The following is an 18,944-nucleotide window of genomic DNA, read 5'->3' as shown; positions in this document are numbered from 1 at the left end:
TCTTTTCATCCCTTTTGTTACATTATTTCCTCTTCTTGTTTGTAGCAATGGTATGTGTGTCTCGTATCTTTGTAGGTCCCATTCATCACTGATACAGGACATGGATGAAAACTTCTTTTCTAGTGAGACAAGGTGATGGGATGTGTAGAAGAATTCTTCTTTGGTTTTGCTTGTTTTGTAATTTCAGAAAGTCATGGTTGAGCTCATAACAGTGATTTCTAAGGTTAGCATCAAAAAATTAAGTGTACTTTCATTGCATCTTATGTACTAGGTGGAATAGGATGGGTCAGTTCCAAAGAGAAATGAGATCCAAAATTCTGCATGTGTGAAATATAAAGGTAGAGGTGATTACATACTAAAATAATTATTCTAGCCTTTCAAACCACCAGCCATTAAAATAGGTTGGGGAAGAGACTGAATTAGGACAAGGGAGAGTCTATCCTAAATTGTTTATAAAAATATTTTATGGAAATCCTTTTATCCTGAATGACTCTGGTGTTTGGTATGATTCCCCATGGGTGGCCTTTTCTTGTGCATAACCATGTAAAATCCACTCTTCTGTTGTTCACCTGTTCTTGTGTATTGCAAGATGGAGAATTTTACCCTAAAATAGAACTATAAAACTAGGAACAATGAAAGCAGGGTGGTGTTGGTTTTCAGGTCTGTCATACAAGCTGAACCCTCTTGCCCACCAGTAGAGAATGAGGACAGAAGCCAGAATGTTTATAACAATTGATATTGTCTCTTTAAAATTCCGTGTTTCAATTTTTTACCTTTCAGTTTGTTTTATAGGTAATTTAATTTTTGTTCTTTTTCCTTAGTATGAGCTAAGAACAGAATTATTGCTGAATATGCTAAAATAGATGTATATTTTTTAAAGGCTAGCATTTAAGCAGACAGAATCATGCTTAATGCTGCTGTGATAATAAATAGTACTATAATTGATTGTTGATAGAAAACCTTAAAATACATTTTTATGGTTGAAATGTACTTTGGGTAAACAGTTTTCAGTTTGCCTATTAAAATAATTCACCATATACTGTGGTTTCTTTGAGTGTTAAGGAGGTAGGACTTTTCCAGCAACAGTAATTGGTTGACACTGCTTGACCTTAATGCAAAGCTACAGTATTTAATGAACAAACAGAGGGTATAAAGTTTTGATAAATAAGGCAATTTTCATGAAACCTTTAGAAATATGCTTGAAGTCTTTTAGTGTTAGATTGACGGTTTCTCCTTTTGTGAAAAGAATAAGTGAATAATTTAAGGCTATATTTCATGTTTTCAGATCTTCATTCTGTCATATAAATAATAGACTGTGAAATGCAGCAGTTCCTGCATTCACAGATTTAATAGACCTATACAAGCGAGTATCTTACTCAGCTGCTGGCATCTTAAAATGCTCCTTTGTGCATATGTATACCTGAGAAGCAATGTAGAAGTGGGACATTCCTACACTCTGTTCAGTAACCAAATCCCATACTTTAAGCTTGCCACATACTCTGTTTTAAAAAGTATTGTTCGTCCTTAAGGTACTTTCAGCACAGCTTGATGTCAATTTTAGTATTTTTACTTTTTAATTCTGGTACAGTACTATGATGGACAGATGTCAAAAAAGTAATAAATGGCTATTCAAAATTAAAGTGTAAACTAAAGTTTACTTACTTAAATGGAAAGACTGAAAAACTTCCAGGTTTACATCTAGCGTAGATGTTTAAAACACCATTGAATCTTGATGAAAGGAGATTAAGATGTTTTTACTAAGTGAAATATCAGATTAATTTATATCATTTGCTACATTTATTCATAGTTATGTAATTTCTTTTTGAGGGAAATGGTACTGAGGGAGGAAGAACAGAGAATAGCAAAGTTAAGCTGGTTTGTTTTCTTTGTTTCCACTCCCTTCCCCTCCCCCCCCCCCCCTTAAGTGGCTTTAGTTTAATGTATATTGAAAGAATAGTGAAGCAAGACTTACTGAGAACAAGTGGCAAAGCATTGGGATGTTCTTAGTCTTCCAAGCAGGAGTGTATTTTTAGACTAGTGAACTATAGGAAACATAAAGACTCCTTTTCAAAGTATGTACTACTGTGCCTATTTTGTTAGCTGCAAAATGTAGCTTTCTTTAACACTTCTATTAAGAAGTTTGGTATCCTTCTGACATCTGCTTCTTTCAACACTGGAGTAACTCTAGTTGTTAGGAACCTTCTATGCATATAATACTGAACCCTTGCTTTCCTCTGTCCTCTGTGGGCATGCAGGCATCTACACAAGTAAGGAAAGCTTTTTATTCATATTTTGAAGACTGTTTTCTGTAAATAATGGTCAAGAACTCTGGCAGATGGTCTGCCTTTGCTATGGTATTGAATTATGTAGTCCCCATGTAGGTTCCAGAAATGTCTGGTATGGATCCTTCAGATACGGTGAGCAGTCCACATGAGGAAGTCATCACCTTTGCTGCAATATAGTCTCTTTCCTGTTTCTGTTTACTGATACTCTCTAGGTCATGCAGTCAAGTTACTTTCTCTTTTAATTTTCAAGAAAAGTAATCTTTATACCTTGTATTATACAAATCTTAACATAATCTTATATTCCGTTTTGTAAATTATTTCAGTAACATATATTTCTTTTTCCTCACTGATATAATTTTCAGTATTCACAGTAAGGCTATATTTTGATTTCAGTTAGTCGATACTCTTTTCCTACTGTCCATAGTCCATTCAACTCATTTATAACTTAGAAAACACCTGTGCAGGTTTAGAATGCAGGGTTAGAGAACATTCTACAGTGTAACTTGTTGCAAACTATTATAACTGTATGAATAATGTGAAAATCGTGCTGCACTGATATGCAATACATTATCACCTGTTTTCAGAACTTGGTGTAATATTTTCTATTTCTTCTGCTACATAAGCATTATTCAAACCATTGGTTGGGGGTGTTTCTGTTGTTTTGGTAAGAATTTACAGGATTCATATGTTAAATGAACTGCTTCAAAGCAAACCAGTCACTTGATCCAGCTGTGACTGAATTGACTTGTGATAGTTGAGCAAAACATTTGTTACTATTTATTATTACTTCAGTACAAGGCTGTGGTCTCACTGTAGTAAGTCCTCTGCAAATACACATATTAACTGTTCTGTATTTGCAGGCTTTGGTCTGTTTAAGGGGAAAATGCAGAAAGGTGAGTATGAAAAGCAAAAGAAGGAAATAGGAAAGCAGAAAAGCAAGAAAAAGCGGTAAAGATATCTTGGTAATGGCTGTACATAAATGATGGTGATGGTTGCTTTTAAATTCTGAATTGAATTCAAATGACTGTACGGGGTGTAAAAGCCTTTATTGATGCAGTCTGAACATACAGATTCATTTACAGGGACACCCCGCAGCAGTGCCCAGTGTGTCCGCCATGGGCAGGGCCATCCCCTTGGGCCTCCTGGGCACAGGCACTGCCTCAGGGCCAGCACCCCAAAGGCCTTTCTCCAAGGCATGCAGGGTGAAGGGGCAGCAGCAGCAGGGCTGCGGTGGGCAGGGCTGTGGGGGCCAGCACACCTCCGTGTCATAGTGCCAGCACCCGCCAGCGCAGCATCGCAGTGCTCCAGAACAGTGTAAGTCCAGCGCCCTCCCCCAGTGCTTTGGAGCTCCAGTGCCAGGCACTGGAAGGGTTCTTGCTCCCAGGCTAGATCAGGCCAGCGGCACTTTGCTGCTCTTGGAAGCCCTGGAGATACCTCCAGGTGGAGGCAGAAAAGGCAGCGCCAGTGTCCCCTTGTCCCCTTAGAGGCATAACCAGCCCATGAACCAAGAGCAGGTCTTGCTCACGTGCTCAGGGAGTAGCCAATCGCCAGCACTGGGGTCAGGAAGGAATTTTCCTCCTGGGGCAGGCTGGCACCAGTCCCGGGTTTTTTTTGCCTTCCTCTGAGCACTGAGCACGGCCACTTGTCAGGGCTCCTCTGGTCCTGGTGCTCTGCGTTGTTGCCTGGTGCTCATGCACCACAAGTGTCCCCGGGTTTTTTTTGCCCCCTCTGCAGCCTAGCACAGCCCCTTCATGGGGATCCTGTGGGCTACTGTAGCCCAAAGGCCGCTGCTCGTGCCCCACATAGTTGGCCCTCGTGTCCCACATGTGTGGGGAGGAAGCCTTCTGCACTCCCAGGGTGGCCCCAGTGTGGCGCCGGGACTTGCTGCTTCTCCTCTGTTGCATGGAGCACCCTGCCTTGTCAGGTCTTCTCTGGCCCATTCTGGCTGGGTTCTTGCACTGCTCTCACCCCACCACGGCATGGCTCCTGCCCTGGCTTCCTTTGTCAGGCTGCAAGGGAGGATTTTCCCAAGCTAAACTGAAGGATGCAACAGCCTGCTGCTGGCTACACGTGTGCATCAGGTTAATGGTTTTTAGAAAAAGGAAATACAATCTAAACTAAACTAGACTAAAATTAACTAAGCTAAACTAAACTACAGCAAATAAAGTAACTTTATTTAGAAATAAATAAAATACACTTTCCACCTGCAACCTGATTTGTGTCTTTGAAAGTGCTTTTGATGCTGAAAACCCCTTGGCATTTCAGGTAAATAATGGTCTCATCATTCTACAACTCATCATGAGTGCAGGGAATGGAAAGGAACGGAACAGAATAGGGCAGAACGGCTATGATATGTTATGCATATAGTTCTGCATGACAAGCTGTGACCTAGGTTTGAGGGGCTATCTGCAGTGCAGGTCCCAAGGGAGGCCGGTTCTGGGCACTGAGGCCTATGAGCACCCTCTGCACCCTGACAGAAGTAGACCTGTGCTCCTCATATACTCTCCTTTAGACACGTATGGGGTGCCACTGGAGAGAGAGGATTGGGCCAGATGGACTCCTGATGGAGCGCTGCTGTTCTCGGGCTCTTATGTTTGGTTCTGTTTCTCCAAAAGGCACAACTCAGCCATTTTTAAAGACTAGTATTTGGGGGAGGGTTGCGGTTGGCAGGGGCGTGCCAAACCAGCACCTCCAGATCCCTTTCTGCAGGGCTGCTCTCCAGCCATCCCTTCCCCCAGTTTGCAATTGTGGCTGGCACTCTTCCATCCCGGGTTCAGAATTTAGCATCTGCTTTTGTTCGGTTTCATGCCATTGATGATTGCCTAATGCTCCAGTCTATCTAGATTCTTCTGCAAGATCTCTTGACATTGAGGCCCATGAATGGCCATGCCAGCCTGCACCGAAGGACACCAGTCCTTTGCCCAGCAGAGCAAAACTTGTCTATACTTCCCTTTACTGATCATGCAATGTGTTTCTGTAACACAGAGATTTCAATCCATTGCCTCCTTTCCCCCATGGCCCTGCTCTTCTCCCGTCTAGGGAGGTCGCTATTTCTTGATCCTTCTAAATTCCATCCTTCCCTTTTGGTATTAACTCAGGACACTGTGTGAATTGGCATTAAGCTGCCCCTGCACCGCTTCTCCTGTTTCTGCCTTCACTTACGAAAGCTGTGCTGCAGTTCGCTGCAGCTTGCCTTCCTCTGCCTTGGCTGCATCTCTGATGTTTCACACTGGTGTCCTCAGCACATGCCCTCCATTGCACTTACCAATACAGCTGAGGTGTGAGGAGTTATTTGCACTAACCCAGGAGATAGGTAGAGGTGTAGATATAGATGTACAGCTATAGATACAGGTATAGATACAGAGATATAAATGATACAGCTATAGATAGATTGTGTGTGTTTCTCTTTGTGTTTATTATTTTTCCCTTGTTGTTTCCAAGAGGTGATTATGCTCACTTTCTACCAGAACTGGGCAGAGGCAGTAGCATTTTCTGCTATTGTGTGTGAAAAACAGTGGTTTTGTTCTTTATTTAGTCAGTGTAGCTTTTTTTTTTTTTTTGCTTAATTTGTTAACACCTATAGAAATTAGAGCAGTAGTTATGACAAATGAACTATGTAATTTTAAAATTGTATTTTGTCACATATTATAGTCACAAAACCTAGTTGAAATCAATTGTCCAAACATTCACTTAACATATTAATAAATAATACAGGGAACTCTGAGCCCTCTTGGATTAGATATATTACATCTTGTTATAAAATTTAATGCCAGGCTTAATAAGTCAAAGTATGCTCTAGAATAAAAATACATTTATATGCTACTATATTGCAACTAGGATACTAATCCAAATTAAATAAATCAAAACAAAACAAACCAACAGAAAGCAAACAAAGCCACCAAAACTCCCACTATTTAGCTGGAACTGTTTAATATGCTCCTGTGAAGACAATTTTATTTAACTTCTTAAAAAGAAATTCCCAAATTTATTTCTTCAAAGTGAACATGTTTTTCAGTTTATTTCTAAACTCAGTTTAATTTGTTTTGACAACAGTGGTCCTATTGCAGGAACTATTTTGGTACTTACCTGCAAAATCAGTGTCTTCTAGGACTTTTTTTTTTTTTTGTAATGTGTCTAGATGGTGTGTTCTTAGGTTTTTTGATGCAAACTGTAGAAACCGAGTGAAATATCAGCTTTTCAGAAAGGGAAGATCCTGTTTCCAATTCAACACCATTAGCCTTGTGTATTTTTAATAGGAAAAGTTATTTTTTATATAGGCATATCCCATCGCTGTGTGAATAGAATTTAACTAACTCACAAAAGTTGAAAAATTCTATATAAACATCTTTTGAAGAGAGCAGTATTTTAGAAAAATATTTATTTCTTAATTTACAAGTACATTTTCAAACAGTTGAAAGAGAGTTAATAAAAGATAAATGGCTGATCAGTTGCTGGAATTTGATTTGTTAAAGTCTTCTTAGAACCATAGCCTTGAACATTTGTAGTGTGTGTATAACCAGCTGTAGTGTGCTATTGAACCCTGTACTATTTTTTTGTCTTATCTAATAATGAATTAATTACTTTCTGGAAAACACATCTAACAATCTCAAGTTACTTTTATATTTATTTTGTATAGAGTTTTATATTTGTGAATATAAAGAAGTTCAGTCACAGGAGGTTGAATTGGAAATAATGCTGAGAAATAGCCAAGATTTGCATGTTGCGGTGAATTTCAGGTTGAAGGTGGAAGAAGTCTTCATAATGCTCAAGCTATTAGATTGTTTCTCTACTGTTACTGTCATCTTAGAAATAAATAATTTGAACCACATAGACTTATCTTAAATATTGTTTCTATCTCTCCTGCTTTGTGACTATTTGAAATAATAGTTACTTGATTGAAAAAAATACTAGTTTTGGTCCCTTGACTTTTTGCCATATGGAAATTTCCTGAAGAAACCAAATGCCCTAGGTCACTCAAATCCCTTTAGGTTAAATTAAAAAATAAAAGATTCTTTTAGCATTTTTTCATCAAACGTCTTTGTTCTTCATCCAAAGGTCAATTCCCGAAGTCTGGTACTGAGACTGCTACTTCGGCTTCCTCGTTGCTGCTGGTGCCTGGGCCTTATCCCAGCGGTACTTGAGTGGAGAGTATCATTCTGAGGACAACTGTCTGCTTTGTGTTTGAACACCTCCCACTATGTAAGTTAATGTTTCCTTTTTTTTTCTTTTTTTTTTAAGCAAACTGAGTTTGCTTCGTTTGTATTACTGTCATAATCGTTTGTATTAATGTCATAGTTACACATTTAGTATATGTTAAAATGTTTGTGATGTCTTTCCTGTAGTCGTCCATTCTGTAATAAGAATAAGAATAATTCTGTAATAAGAATAACCATTCTGTAAAAGAAAAATAATCTTATTTTACAAACATAAGTGCTTTTCTCTCTGTGTTAAATTTTAAAGGACAAGTTAATGTTGACTGTAGTGTTTGGTTTTAAAAGTGATGGATAGCTGTACTGGAGTCTGCTTTCCACAGAACTGGTAAAACATACACAGTGTCAGTGGGAGCTTTCCTTTGCTTTCTGCCATAATATACGCTAAGTCCTGACCTGGAGGGGCAATTCATGATCTAATTCAAACCTCTTCTTACATTAACAACATGGCAGTGTTTAGTAATGATGCAGTGTTTGCTGTTAAAGACTTGCCAGTTTTGCTTTAAATAGCTAGATTATATTACCTCAATTTGCCATATTCCCTCTGTTTAGTTTGGAATTACCTTGCAAATGTTAAGGTGATACTACTGAATTGTGTAAAGGATTTTGAAGGTTTAGATTCTAGCAGTATTGATTAAAGTACTAGTACTGATCTAGACAAAAACACTACTTCAAGTGATTAAAGGTCAGGAAACTTGGTTTAATAGCAACAATTTTTTGTTTTTACTGACTTCCATCACTGACTTTATTTTTACTTCATACTGCTCTGGAGAATTTAAAGCCCTTTCTGAAGTGGTTTTTAGGATATATATGTGCTTGTGGTTTTGTATGTATAGTTTCTGTACCTTTTAAGTGTAGTTAGTGTTTTCCAGTGTTGCAATAAAGTACAGAATACTGTGCAGTACATTAAAGAAATAGAGCCTATGCATCAGAACAGTTTTCATGCCTCACTCAATTCTTAATGTAAATTAGTAGGAACATTGGTTATCCATTTGAGAAATTGAGTTGGTATAAAAATAAAAATGCACTTATGGTATGTGGTGCTTTGTGTATCATCTTGGGAGTGTTTTGCTGTTTATCTGTCACTTGCATTAGAAAAAGCAGTCACTGGCTGCAGGTGACATTAAAAATTAAAGGTTAACCTCAATTTCTTTACTGACCAGACGTGGGGCAGAAAGTTCTTCTGGATGTGTGCCTGAATTTTGGAACTGTCAAAAAGAGTTGAGAAGTACAGACTAATGCTTTTGGTGGCTTAGTCTTTTTGTGGGTGCATGTGTGGTTATACAATTCCACCATTTTCTACCGATTCACATGATTTTGGGAATATCTTTTTATTTTGTTACTTAGAAAAAGTAATTAAAATTTAAAGTATTACTAGAAAATACTTGTGTTTCAAAAATTAGTGTAAATAGTTGTTGAAAATTGCTGTAGCAGCTTTTGAATATTCTGCTTAGCTCAGTGTACATTATAAGACAAGATTTATATACTTGTAGTCTGGGAGATCTTTCTTCAGGCATTAAGGCTTTAGACAAAGTTAGCCTCTACCTCATGCTGAGTTCAGTTTGAACCAAATTCAGTAGTATAATGCTTCCCTCCTCTCGCAGTGTAAGTGTTGTAGGCAGCAATCAGACCAGTGAAGAAGACTGGCTTTAGGCAGCAAAGGTTTCCGTGTAACCTGCCAGATATGTTTTATTCTTAAAGCAGGCATTGCACTTTTTCAGTGGTAGACCAGGCTGCAGACAAGTCTTGATACTTGATACGCAAACTTGACTCTTTGGCTGCTGCTCTTAGCTTCCATTTCATATCTTGATTTTACTTACCCATGCAATAACATAGTATGCATATAATCAATAGACCTGCTGCTTCTTGTTGGCCCTTGAGTGAAAATGAGCAGGTAAGAAAGAAAAATGAAATTGCTTGTTCTGGCTTCATGATTAGAATAAACTGCCCAAAATACAGTTTTCTTTTCCCATCCCCTATTTGGTGAGCAGTGAATCTCTTCTCTCCTTGGCCATTTTGACTTCTACTGTTCCTAGGAAAACAAGAAAATAAAAATTTCCTTAACAAAAGCATTGTAATTAGCATTTTTGAGTTATACATTTAAGATATAGATATAACTATTTTAAAATTATATGTCCCTGTGCTTGTTTCATAGTAATTGACACAGTTGCTTGTTTAAGGACTGTTATGCTGTAGATTTTTCAGATTTTGAATTAAATCATGTTAAGAATTCTTTGGTGGGAAAGTGTTAATCCGAATTTCAAGTGGTTTACTTATTATTCCTAATTTGTTAAATCTATATTTAAGACCAGTCATTTCTCTGAAGACATAGTATTTGTAACTGCCAGTTACTTACTTTCCTGTATTTCCTTGTGCTTGAAATTATTCCAGTCTTCTCCAAGATTGGTTTTACTTAACACTTCCCTTTTTTGTGTTGGCACAATAATGAAATTGGTCAAACAAGTTTTACTACTAAAATTATATATAAGGAACCTGAAGTACTACTATGTATCTTTGAACATAGTTCCTTTGACTTAAAGAGTAATTAAATCCCATATAATATTGATAAATTGGCTGGCAGCCTGGCTTTGAAGCTTTCATTTTATAATCTGGGTTATGAAACATCAGGAAACATGAACAGTATTTTTAAAGGAAAGATCTCAGATAAATAGTGCAGAAGTGGTTATAATTTGAAATCCTGTACTTTCTAAGAAGAAATCTCTCTGTGATTTTTATGTATTTTCTTACAGCCTGTAGGATAGACAGCATTTTAAAATTTGTCAGTTACTTCCTTAAATTCAACTAAACTTCTTTATCAGTCTAAGAAGCATTGGTGACTTCCAGTCATGTTACAGATCACATCTTAGTGGAGCATCTAATGGATAATTTTGCAGTTTTATGCAGCTCATAGAGATCATCATAAATCTGTATGAGCAGAAGATTTTAAGTATTTCCAAAAAAACCCACCAACATGCATTCATTGCAGTGTTTATGTTGTTGCTATTTCTACAGTATGGGTGGTCCATGCACCAATGTTTAATTTCTTGCTTTACTGCAGAGATTGGCTTTAGAGAGAGAAATCCATAAACTGAGAAATTCTTTCTGAGATGTAGAAAACTGGCAGGACATGCAGCCTTAAAGGATGGAAGAACAGATCCAGGATTAAGAGGTTTTTTTTAGAGCACTGAAATCAAGTTATATCAGTTCCCCAGAAGGATACATAGCATCACTTCAGGGCTAGTAATTCCTGTAGCTTTATTTTCAGTAGCTGATTGTCCTGGTGAGGAGTAGCAGAACTGTGTGTTATTAGACCATTCTCTCCAGACATCCTTTCTTCTCTCTTGCTACCATATCAGCATTTACCCACTTTATGTAGCTGGTCCTCACTTGGCAAAATTGGTACTGCTTCACATCTTTGTTAATTCAAGTTGCCTCTGGCAGTGACTTTTGTGTGCTGAATCTCCCTTGCCCCTGCCCCCTGGCAGGCTGCCCCATTTGCCTCCCGAGTCTCATTTTAGGCAGTGTGGCTCGAAACCCTGAGCTGGCCTTGGTCAGAACCCAGTCAGATCTGGCAGAGCTTTCTTCGTCATGCTTGGTGCCTGCGTTATAGTTTGTTTTCATTTTAACTGGGAAACCAGCCTCACTAGTTGGAAATCCCGGTATTAAGGAAGACCTTACTGCTGTTTTTCAATGCTTACAAGGGATTTATGAGAAGGGTAGAGAGAATTTTAGAGTTTTTTCCTCTTAAGTTATACAGATTTGAATGTCTGAACATAAACTAAATGGTACTGACAGGTACCAGTGTGGATGCCAACCATGTGCAGAGTCCAGTCCTTGGGACTGTATCTCAAATGCAAGTAGCAGTGTTTCTTGGTTGTTGTTGTGACTGGCCAGCATTTGTAGTTAGATAGAAAGCAGATGAATAAAGCCAAATTAAAGTGACAGTGATGGCCAACTGCCTACTAATTTAAGACCCTCCACAGATTGCTGAGTGCAATTTATTAAATGAACACATATATTAAATATATAACTTTGTGCATTTCTTTAAGGTAATAGGAGCTATTATAGTCACAAATCATTCTTTATTATCAGTGCTCTATTGTATTTGAATAAATGAATGCAGAACTTTATATAAAACTCAGAACTTTCTGAGCAACTTCATGTGGTTTTATTCAAGGTTCCGTTGAGTGATGTACAGTATATGACTTCATATTAAGCACTCTTTTTGAGAACATAATGTTTCTACAGATTTACACTTTTTAAAGAAAGATTAAAATATTACCACCAACTTTTGCAGTAGTTTTCTTGATGTTATGTGTCTGATCCTCTAAGATCTTATCTAATAAGCATTCATTTAATAAGCACTGATGCTGGTAAAACTAGATTTAGAAGAAATGGATAAATATTATTTTACTGTTGTTTTTCTGGAGCATGTGTGTCTTGCAATATCAAGATCTTATAAAAGCACAGTCAGAAGGTTACTTGTGTCTTGCAAGTTGCCTTAGTTCTTGTGTTTTGCAAAGGAGTTACAGATCAGCTGCAAGAATTTATAATAAAAATGCTCAGACTTTATCTTGGCGTGTTTATGTAGATTATTTTAGAATCCCAGAAATATGTTCTGTAGTAGGATCCAAGCTGGAGCCAAGGAAAAACTGTTATTCTCACGCAGCTGTATTGGTGGAAGGGAGTAGAAGACGGAAGAAGAAAATGCTTCTCTTTTTAGGTGAATGTATTTTTTTCTGTAAAATGTAACAACAAAAAGTAGATCAAGACACTCTTGCTTGGAGACACTCATCCCAACTGACAGGAAAGTGATTTTATTGAATTTAAAATCCAGAGGCAACATTATTTCTTTCCTGAGTAAATGGTAAGGAGACCTTAATTACCCATGGCTCTTGAAAGCACGGATTGTACTTAGTTTTCTTTTGGGTCATTTAGGCTCAGACTTTGGAAAGTATTTTACTTAAAGCAAATGCAGGAGTAATTTTCTGAGTTCTCATAACAAGTTTTCCTAGTACAAATAAGTATGAATATAAATACTTGAACAGGAAATTAGTGGAGTGATTTTATTAACAGAAATGTCGTATAGTGTCTTCAGTTGGATTTTGGATTCAAAAGTTTAAAAAGCAAAAATATTTTTAAAAATCATTTACTTCATAAAGAGTAAGTTATGAGAAAAACAAAACAAATGGCTAAATGTTTAAGTTGTGAATATGTATCTACCTATGTCTAATTAAAATACAGTGCTTCAGTTGAGGATATTTCATAATGTGAAACTTTGCTCCAGACGAATAGTGACCAGCTAGATGAATAGGGACCAAATGACTAAATATAATAACCTATATTCATGTAACATATTTGATGAATGAAGCATAACTGCTGAATGAATTTGTGGTTATTTTTTATGCATAGAAACTATAGTTATGAAGGCTGCTTGTATTTGTAGCATTTTGGAGGGAAGCAATTGTGGCTTTGTTTTCTTTAACATTTAACTTTTAGCAAGGGCATTCAGTAGACCAGCATAAATGTAAAAACATTTTTATCCAAAATCTTTTTTTCATTCCAAAAGATAATGCATTATAATGCATCATGAAAAGGATGAACTATTTAATATAAATAAGAAAGTGCTAATATTCAGCAGATCTGAATACAGGGATCTGCCTTACATTCCTAGATTCTTTTAAAAAAAAATTGCCTCATGTAGTTTTTGTAACTTTTCTGACACTACTCTTGTGATTTAATGGCTTTCTTGAAAATTCAAATGCAGGAACCTGAAACAGAAGAATTCATGTGTGAGCTTCTGTGAAGAATTGTGGTAAAAAGTGCATGTAAGACTTAGGCAGTATTCAAATAGTTTTCAGCATCTTATTTCTTGAGACAATTTTAATTTTTGTAATTAATGTTGAGGTTAGTTTAAAGTTTCAGTAATCCCTGCAGCAAATATTAGGGAGTGGTATTAGATTGACTTCACTGTTTCCTTTATGAACAAACAGTGAGTTTGGGAAGGTCTTCTCGATGTCCATAAAGGTTTGGTTGTTAAAATTTCTACAAAATAAGTCCCCCTTTTTACAGTATTTGTAGGGTGCTGAGAGGAAGGGGTTCCTGGTTGGTAGGCATAATTTGGACCGGTACAGCAGTGATGCCTTTACTGACTTCCCTTTTGCCAGGCACTCAGCAGAAACTTAGGAAATTTAGTACTGTATGCAGCAAATAAATGGGTTTTGCTGGTTTTAGCTGGGATAGAGTTAATTTTCTTCATAGTACCTAGCATGAGGCTTGTTTGGATTTTTGCTGAAAGCAGTGTTGATAACACAGGGATGTTTTAGTTACTGCTGAGCAGCTCTTACACAGTGTCAAGGTTTTTTCTGCTTCTCACCCCACCACACCAGCAAGTAGGCTAGGGGTGCACAAGGAGTTGGGAGGGGACACAGCCAGGATACCTGATCCGAATGGGCCAAAGGGATATCCCAGACCATATGATGTCATGCTTAGCATATAAAACTGGGGGAAGAAGAAGGAAGGCGGGGACATGTTTGGAGTGATACCGGTTGTCTTCCCAAGTAGCCATTACAAATGATGGAGCCCTGCTCTCCTGGTGGCTGAACACCCATCTGCCCGTGGGAAGTGGTGGATTAATTCCTTGTTTTGCTTTGCTTTGCGTTTGCAGCTTTTGCTTTACCTATTAAACTGTCCTTATCTCAACCCATGAGTTTTCTCACTTTTACCTTTCCGATTCTTTCCTGCATCCCACCAGGGGTGTCAGTGAGTGGCTGTGTGCGGCTTAGTTGCCAGCTGGGTTTAAACCATGACAATGGCTCAGTTAATTGTGGAGAGGAAAGTGATGCTTAATCATAGAATCACAGAATCATAGAATAGTTAGGGTTGGAAAGGACCTCAAAATCATCTAGTTCCAACCCCCCTGCCATAGGCAGGGACACCTCACACTAAACCATCCCACCCAAGGCTTCATCCAACCTGGCCTTGAACACTGCCAGGGATGGAGCATTCACAACCTCCCTGGGCAACCGATTCCAGTGCCTCACCACCCTAACAGGAAAGAATTTCCTCCTTATATCCAATCTAAACTTCCCCTGTTTAAGTTTTAACCCGTTACCCCTTGTCCTGTCACTACAGTCCCTGACGAAGAGTCCCTCCCCAGCATCCCTATATGCCCCCTTCAGGTACTGGAAGGCTGCTATGAGGTCCCCATGCAGCCTTCTCTTCTCCAGGCGGAACAGCCCCAACTTCCTCGGCTTGTCTTCATACGGGAGGTGCTCCAGTCCCCTGATCATCCTTGTGGCCCTCCTCTGGACTTGTTCCAACAGTTTCATGTCCTTTTTATGTTGAGGACACCAGAACTGCACACAATACTCCAGCTGAGGTCTCACAAGAGCAGAGCAGAGGGGCAGGATCACCTCCTTTGACCTGCTGGTCACGCTCCTTTTGATGCAGCCCAGTATATGGTTGGCTTTCTGGGCTGCGAGCGCACGCTGCCGGCTCATGTTCATTTTCTCATCGACCAGCATGCCCAAGTCCTTCTCCGCAGGGCTGCTCTGAATCTCTTCTTTGCCCTGTCTGTAGCTGTGCCTGGGATTGCTCCAACCCAGCTGTTGGACTTTGCACTTGTCATGGTTCAACTTCATAAGGTTGGCATCAGCCCACCTTACAAGCGTGTCAGGGTCCCTCTGGATGGCATTTCTTCCCTTCCCTCCAGCATATCAACCGAACCACACAGCTTGGTGTCATCAGCAAACTTGCTGAGGGCGCACTCAATCCCACTGTCCATGTCACAGAATCACAGAATCCCAAGGGTTGGAAGGGACCTAAAAAGATCATCTAGTCCAACCCCCCTGCAAGAGCAGGGTAACCTACAGTACATCACACAGGAACTTGTCCAGGTGGGCCTTGAATATCTCCAGTGTAGGAGACTCCACAACCCCCCTGGGCAACCTGTTCCAGTGCTCTGTCACTCTTACAGTAAAGAAGTTCTTCCTGATGTTAACGTGGAACTTCCTATGCTCCAGTTTACACCCATTGCCCCTTGTCCTATCACTGGATATCACTGAAAAAAGCCTAGCTCCATCATCCTGACACCTACCCTTTACATATTTGTAAACATTGATGAGGTCACCCCTCAGTCTCCTCTTCTCCAAGCTAAAGAGACCCAGCTCCCTCAGCCTCTCCTCATAAGGGAGATGTTCCACTCCCTTAATCATCTTTGTGGCTCTGCGCTGGACTCCTTCAAGCAATTCCCTGTCCTTCTTGAACAGAGGGGCCCAGAACTGGACGCAATATTCCAGATGCGGCCTCACCAAGGCTGAGTAGAGGGGGAGGAGAACCTCTCTTGACCTACTAACCACACCCTTTCTAATGCACCCTAAGATGCCATTTGCCTTCTTGGCCACAAGAGCACATTGCTGGCTCATGGTCATCCTCCTATCCACCAGGACCCCCAGGTCCCTTTCCCCTTCACTACTTTCCAGCAGGTCAACCCCCAACCTGTACTGGTACATGGGGTTGTTCTTCCCCAGATGCAAGACTCTACACTTGCCCTTGTTAAATTTCATCAAGTTTCTCCCCGCCCAACTCTCCAGCCTGTCCAGGTCTCGCTGAATGGCAGCACAGCCTTCTGGTGTGTCAGCCACTCCTCCCAGTTTTGTGTCATCAGCAAACTTGCTGAGGGTGCACTCAGTTCCCTCATCCAGGTCATTGATGAAAATATTAAACAGCACCGGTCCCAGCACCGACCCCTGAGGAACTCCACTAGTCACAGACCTCCAGCTAGATTCTGCGCCATTGACCACAACTGTCTGCCTTCTTCCTTTCAACCAGTTCTCGATGCACCTCACTACTTGATCGTCAAGCCCACACTTCTTTAGCTTATCTATGAGGATGCTGTGGGAGACAGTATCAAATGCCTTACTGAAATCAAGAAAAACTACATCTACCGCTCTACCATCATCCCTCCACCTAGTCACTTCCTCATAGAAGGCTATAAGGTTGGTCATACATGACTTCCCCCTCATAAAACCATGTTGGCTGTTCTTAATGACCCCCTCATCCTTGATATGCCTAGTGATGGAGTCAAGAATAAGTTGTTCCATCACCTTTCCAGGGATGGAGGTAAGGCTGACCGGTCTATAATTACCCGGGTCCTCCTTCTTGCCCTTCTTACAGATTGGTGTGACCTTTGCCATCCGCCAATCCTCAGGCACCTCGCCCGTTTCCCACGACTTACCAAAGATGATGGAAAGTGGCCTGGCAATGACCTCCGCCAGCTCCCTCAGCACCTGTGGGTGCATTCCATCTGGACCCATCGATTTACAGATGTCCAGATTGCATAGCTGATCCCTAACCCAATCCTCATCTACCAAAGCAAACTCCTCCTTTGTCCTGACTCCTTCTGGGGCTATAGAAATCCGGGGCCCTCGGGGAGAGTCTGCAGGAGTAAAGACAGAGGCAAAGAAGGCATTCAGCACCTCTGCCTTCTTTATATCCTCTGTCTCCAGGGTACCCACTTCGTTCAGCAGTGGGCCTATATTGCCTCTTGTGTTAGTTTTATTTGCTATGTATTTGAAGAAGCCCTTTCTATTGTCTTTAACCCGACTAGCAAGATTGAGTTCCAAGGAGGCCTTAGCTGTCCTAATTGCCTCCCTACATCCTCTAACAACTGTCCTATATTCCTCCCAAGCGGCCAGCCCCTCCTTACATAATCCATAGATTCCCCTTTTCTACTTGAGTTTGCCCAGCAGCTCCTTGTTTAACCACGCCGGTCTCCTAGATCCCTTACTTGATTTCCTACTCATTGGGACGCTCTGATCCTGAGCTTGGAAGAAGCGGTCCTTGAATGCTAACCAACTATCTTGAGCCCCTTTACCACCTAGTACACTTTCCCATGAGACTTCCCTTAGCAGGTGACTAAAGAGGCCAAAGTTGGCCCTTCGGAAATCCAGAACTGTGGCTTTGCTAGGTATTCTATTCCTCCCACACAGGATCCTAAACTCCACCATCTCATGGTCACTGCAGCCAAGGCTGCCATTGACCGTCACCACTTCGACCAAACCCTCCTTGTTTGCGAGTACTAAATCTAGCAGCGCTGCTCTCCTAGTTGGTACGTCCACCATTTGCATTAAGAAATTATCATCAATGCACTCGAGGAACCTCCTAGACTGTGAATGACTGGCTGTGTGAGTCTTCCAGCAAATATCGGGGTAGTTAAAGTCCCCCACGACGACTAAGGCATGTAGTTGCGAGGCTACTTCCAATTGCCTGTAAAAAGCCTCATCAACTCCTTCGTCCTGATCAGGAGGTCTGTAATAGACCCCCACAACTGTATCACCCGTGCCAGTCTGCCTCTTGATTCGTACCCACAGACATTCCACTTGCTCCTCATCTGACCCCGGACAGAACTCAATACAATCTAGTTGCTCTCTCACGTAAAGAGCAACTCCACCACCTCGCTTCGCTGACCTATCTTTCCTAAAAAGGACATAGCCATCCATGACCACATTCCAGTCATGTGAACTGTCCCGATGAAGATGTTGAACAAGACCGGTCCCAACACCGATCCCTGAGGGACACCACTCGTTACTGGTCTCCAGCCGGACATCGAGCCATTGACCACAACTCTTTGTGTGTGGCCATCCAGCCAGTTAATGGAAGAGGCAGTTTCATGAATGGGTCATCATCTGAGTCCATACATTCTCCACTTGCCAAACTGGAACATAAATTTAGAGTCCTTCTAGATTCATTTCTGTTAATTAGCACAAAGGTAAGAGTGACCAGAAAAGTCACTGTTCTTTTAAAGAGTTGTCCTTTGCATACACAGTCCTTGCATTTCAAGTTGAATCTTCTAGTGATTACATGTTTAATAACTTGAAAAATGACATACATAAGCAGCAATTTCATTATATGCAGGGCTGACCTGACTTGTCTTACATGCCCAATTTTGCTTCCTTAAGATGAGTAACATTTCTGCACTCACATTGTGGTTCTCAGGTGTCAAGGAATCACCTCTTTAAAATCAACATATATGCATCTGATACTAGGGTAGTTTGAGGGCTGTTTCATTAGTCTATTTGCATTAACAATCTGAAAATGTCATACTAAGCTCTTACTAAAACACAAAACCAGGTTCCTCATTTCATAACAAGTTAGAATATTTTGATCAATTCGATTTGTCACTGTTTCATTCTGGAAGCATAGGGGGGTTTTGAGTCAGATTTACATGTCAAAAGATTGAAGGAAATACTTAGCTGACCATCACAGAAAAATTCCAACAGGTCATACATAGAAATGCACAGTTTTTGTGTGTAAGTGTGCATGTGTTGAGACATATGAGAGGTGACTTTTTCTTTTAACTGAAAAGTTAATTTGGCACTCTGAGGATGTTTAAAAATAATTCTATACGTTTGATGGAGCAATAGATTAGTTAATGAAAAGTGATATT

General features: G+C 40.1%; 1 protein-coding gene across 11 annotated transcripts in view; it reads left to right on the top strand.

The window, feature by feature from the left end:
- The window catches only part of TBC1D5 (TBC1 domain family member 5), a 328,319-nt gene that overhangs the window by 65,036 nt on the left and 244,339 nt on the right, over positions 1 to 18,944 (top strand). For all 11 annotated transcript variants that reach the window (XM_065666027.1, XM_065666031.1, XM_065666023.1 and 8 more), the window contains one exon: positions 7,341 to 7,484. The gene's annotated coding sequence lies outside the window, so the exon portion shown is untranslated. The remainder of the gene's footprint in view (positions 1 to 7,340; positions 7,485 to 18,944) is intronic.

The sequence above is a fragment of the Lathamus discolor genome, chromosome 2 (assembly GCF_037157495.1).
Source record: "Lathamus discolor isolate bLatDis1 chromosome 2, bLatDis1.hap1, whole genome shotgun sequence".
NCBI lineage: Eukaryota > Metazoa > Chordata > Aves > Psittaciformes > Psittacidae > Lathamus > Lathamus discolor.
The sequence above is the reverse complement of the archived record's forward strand: the minus strand, read 5'-3'. Positions and strand labels throughout refer to the sequence as shown.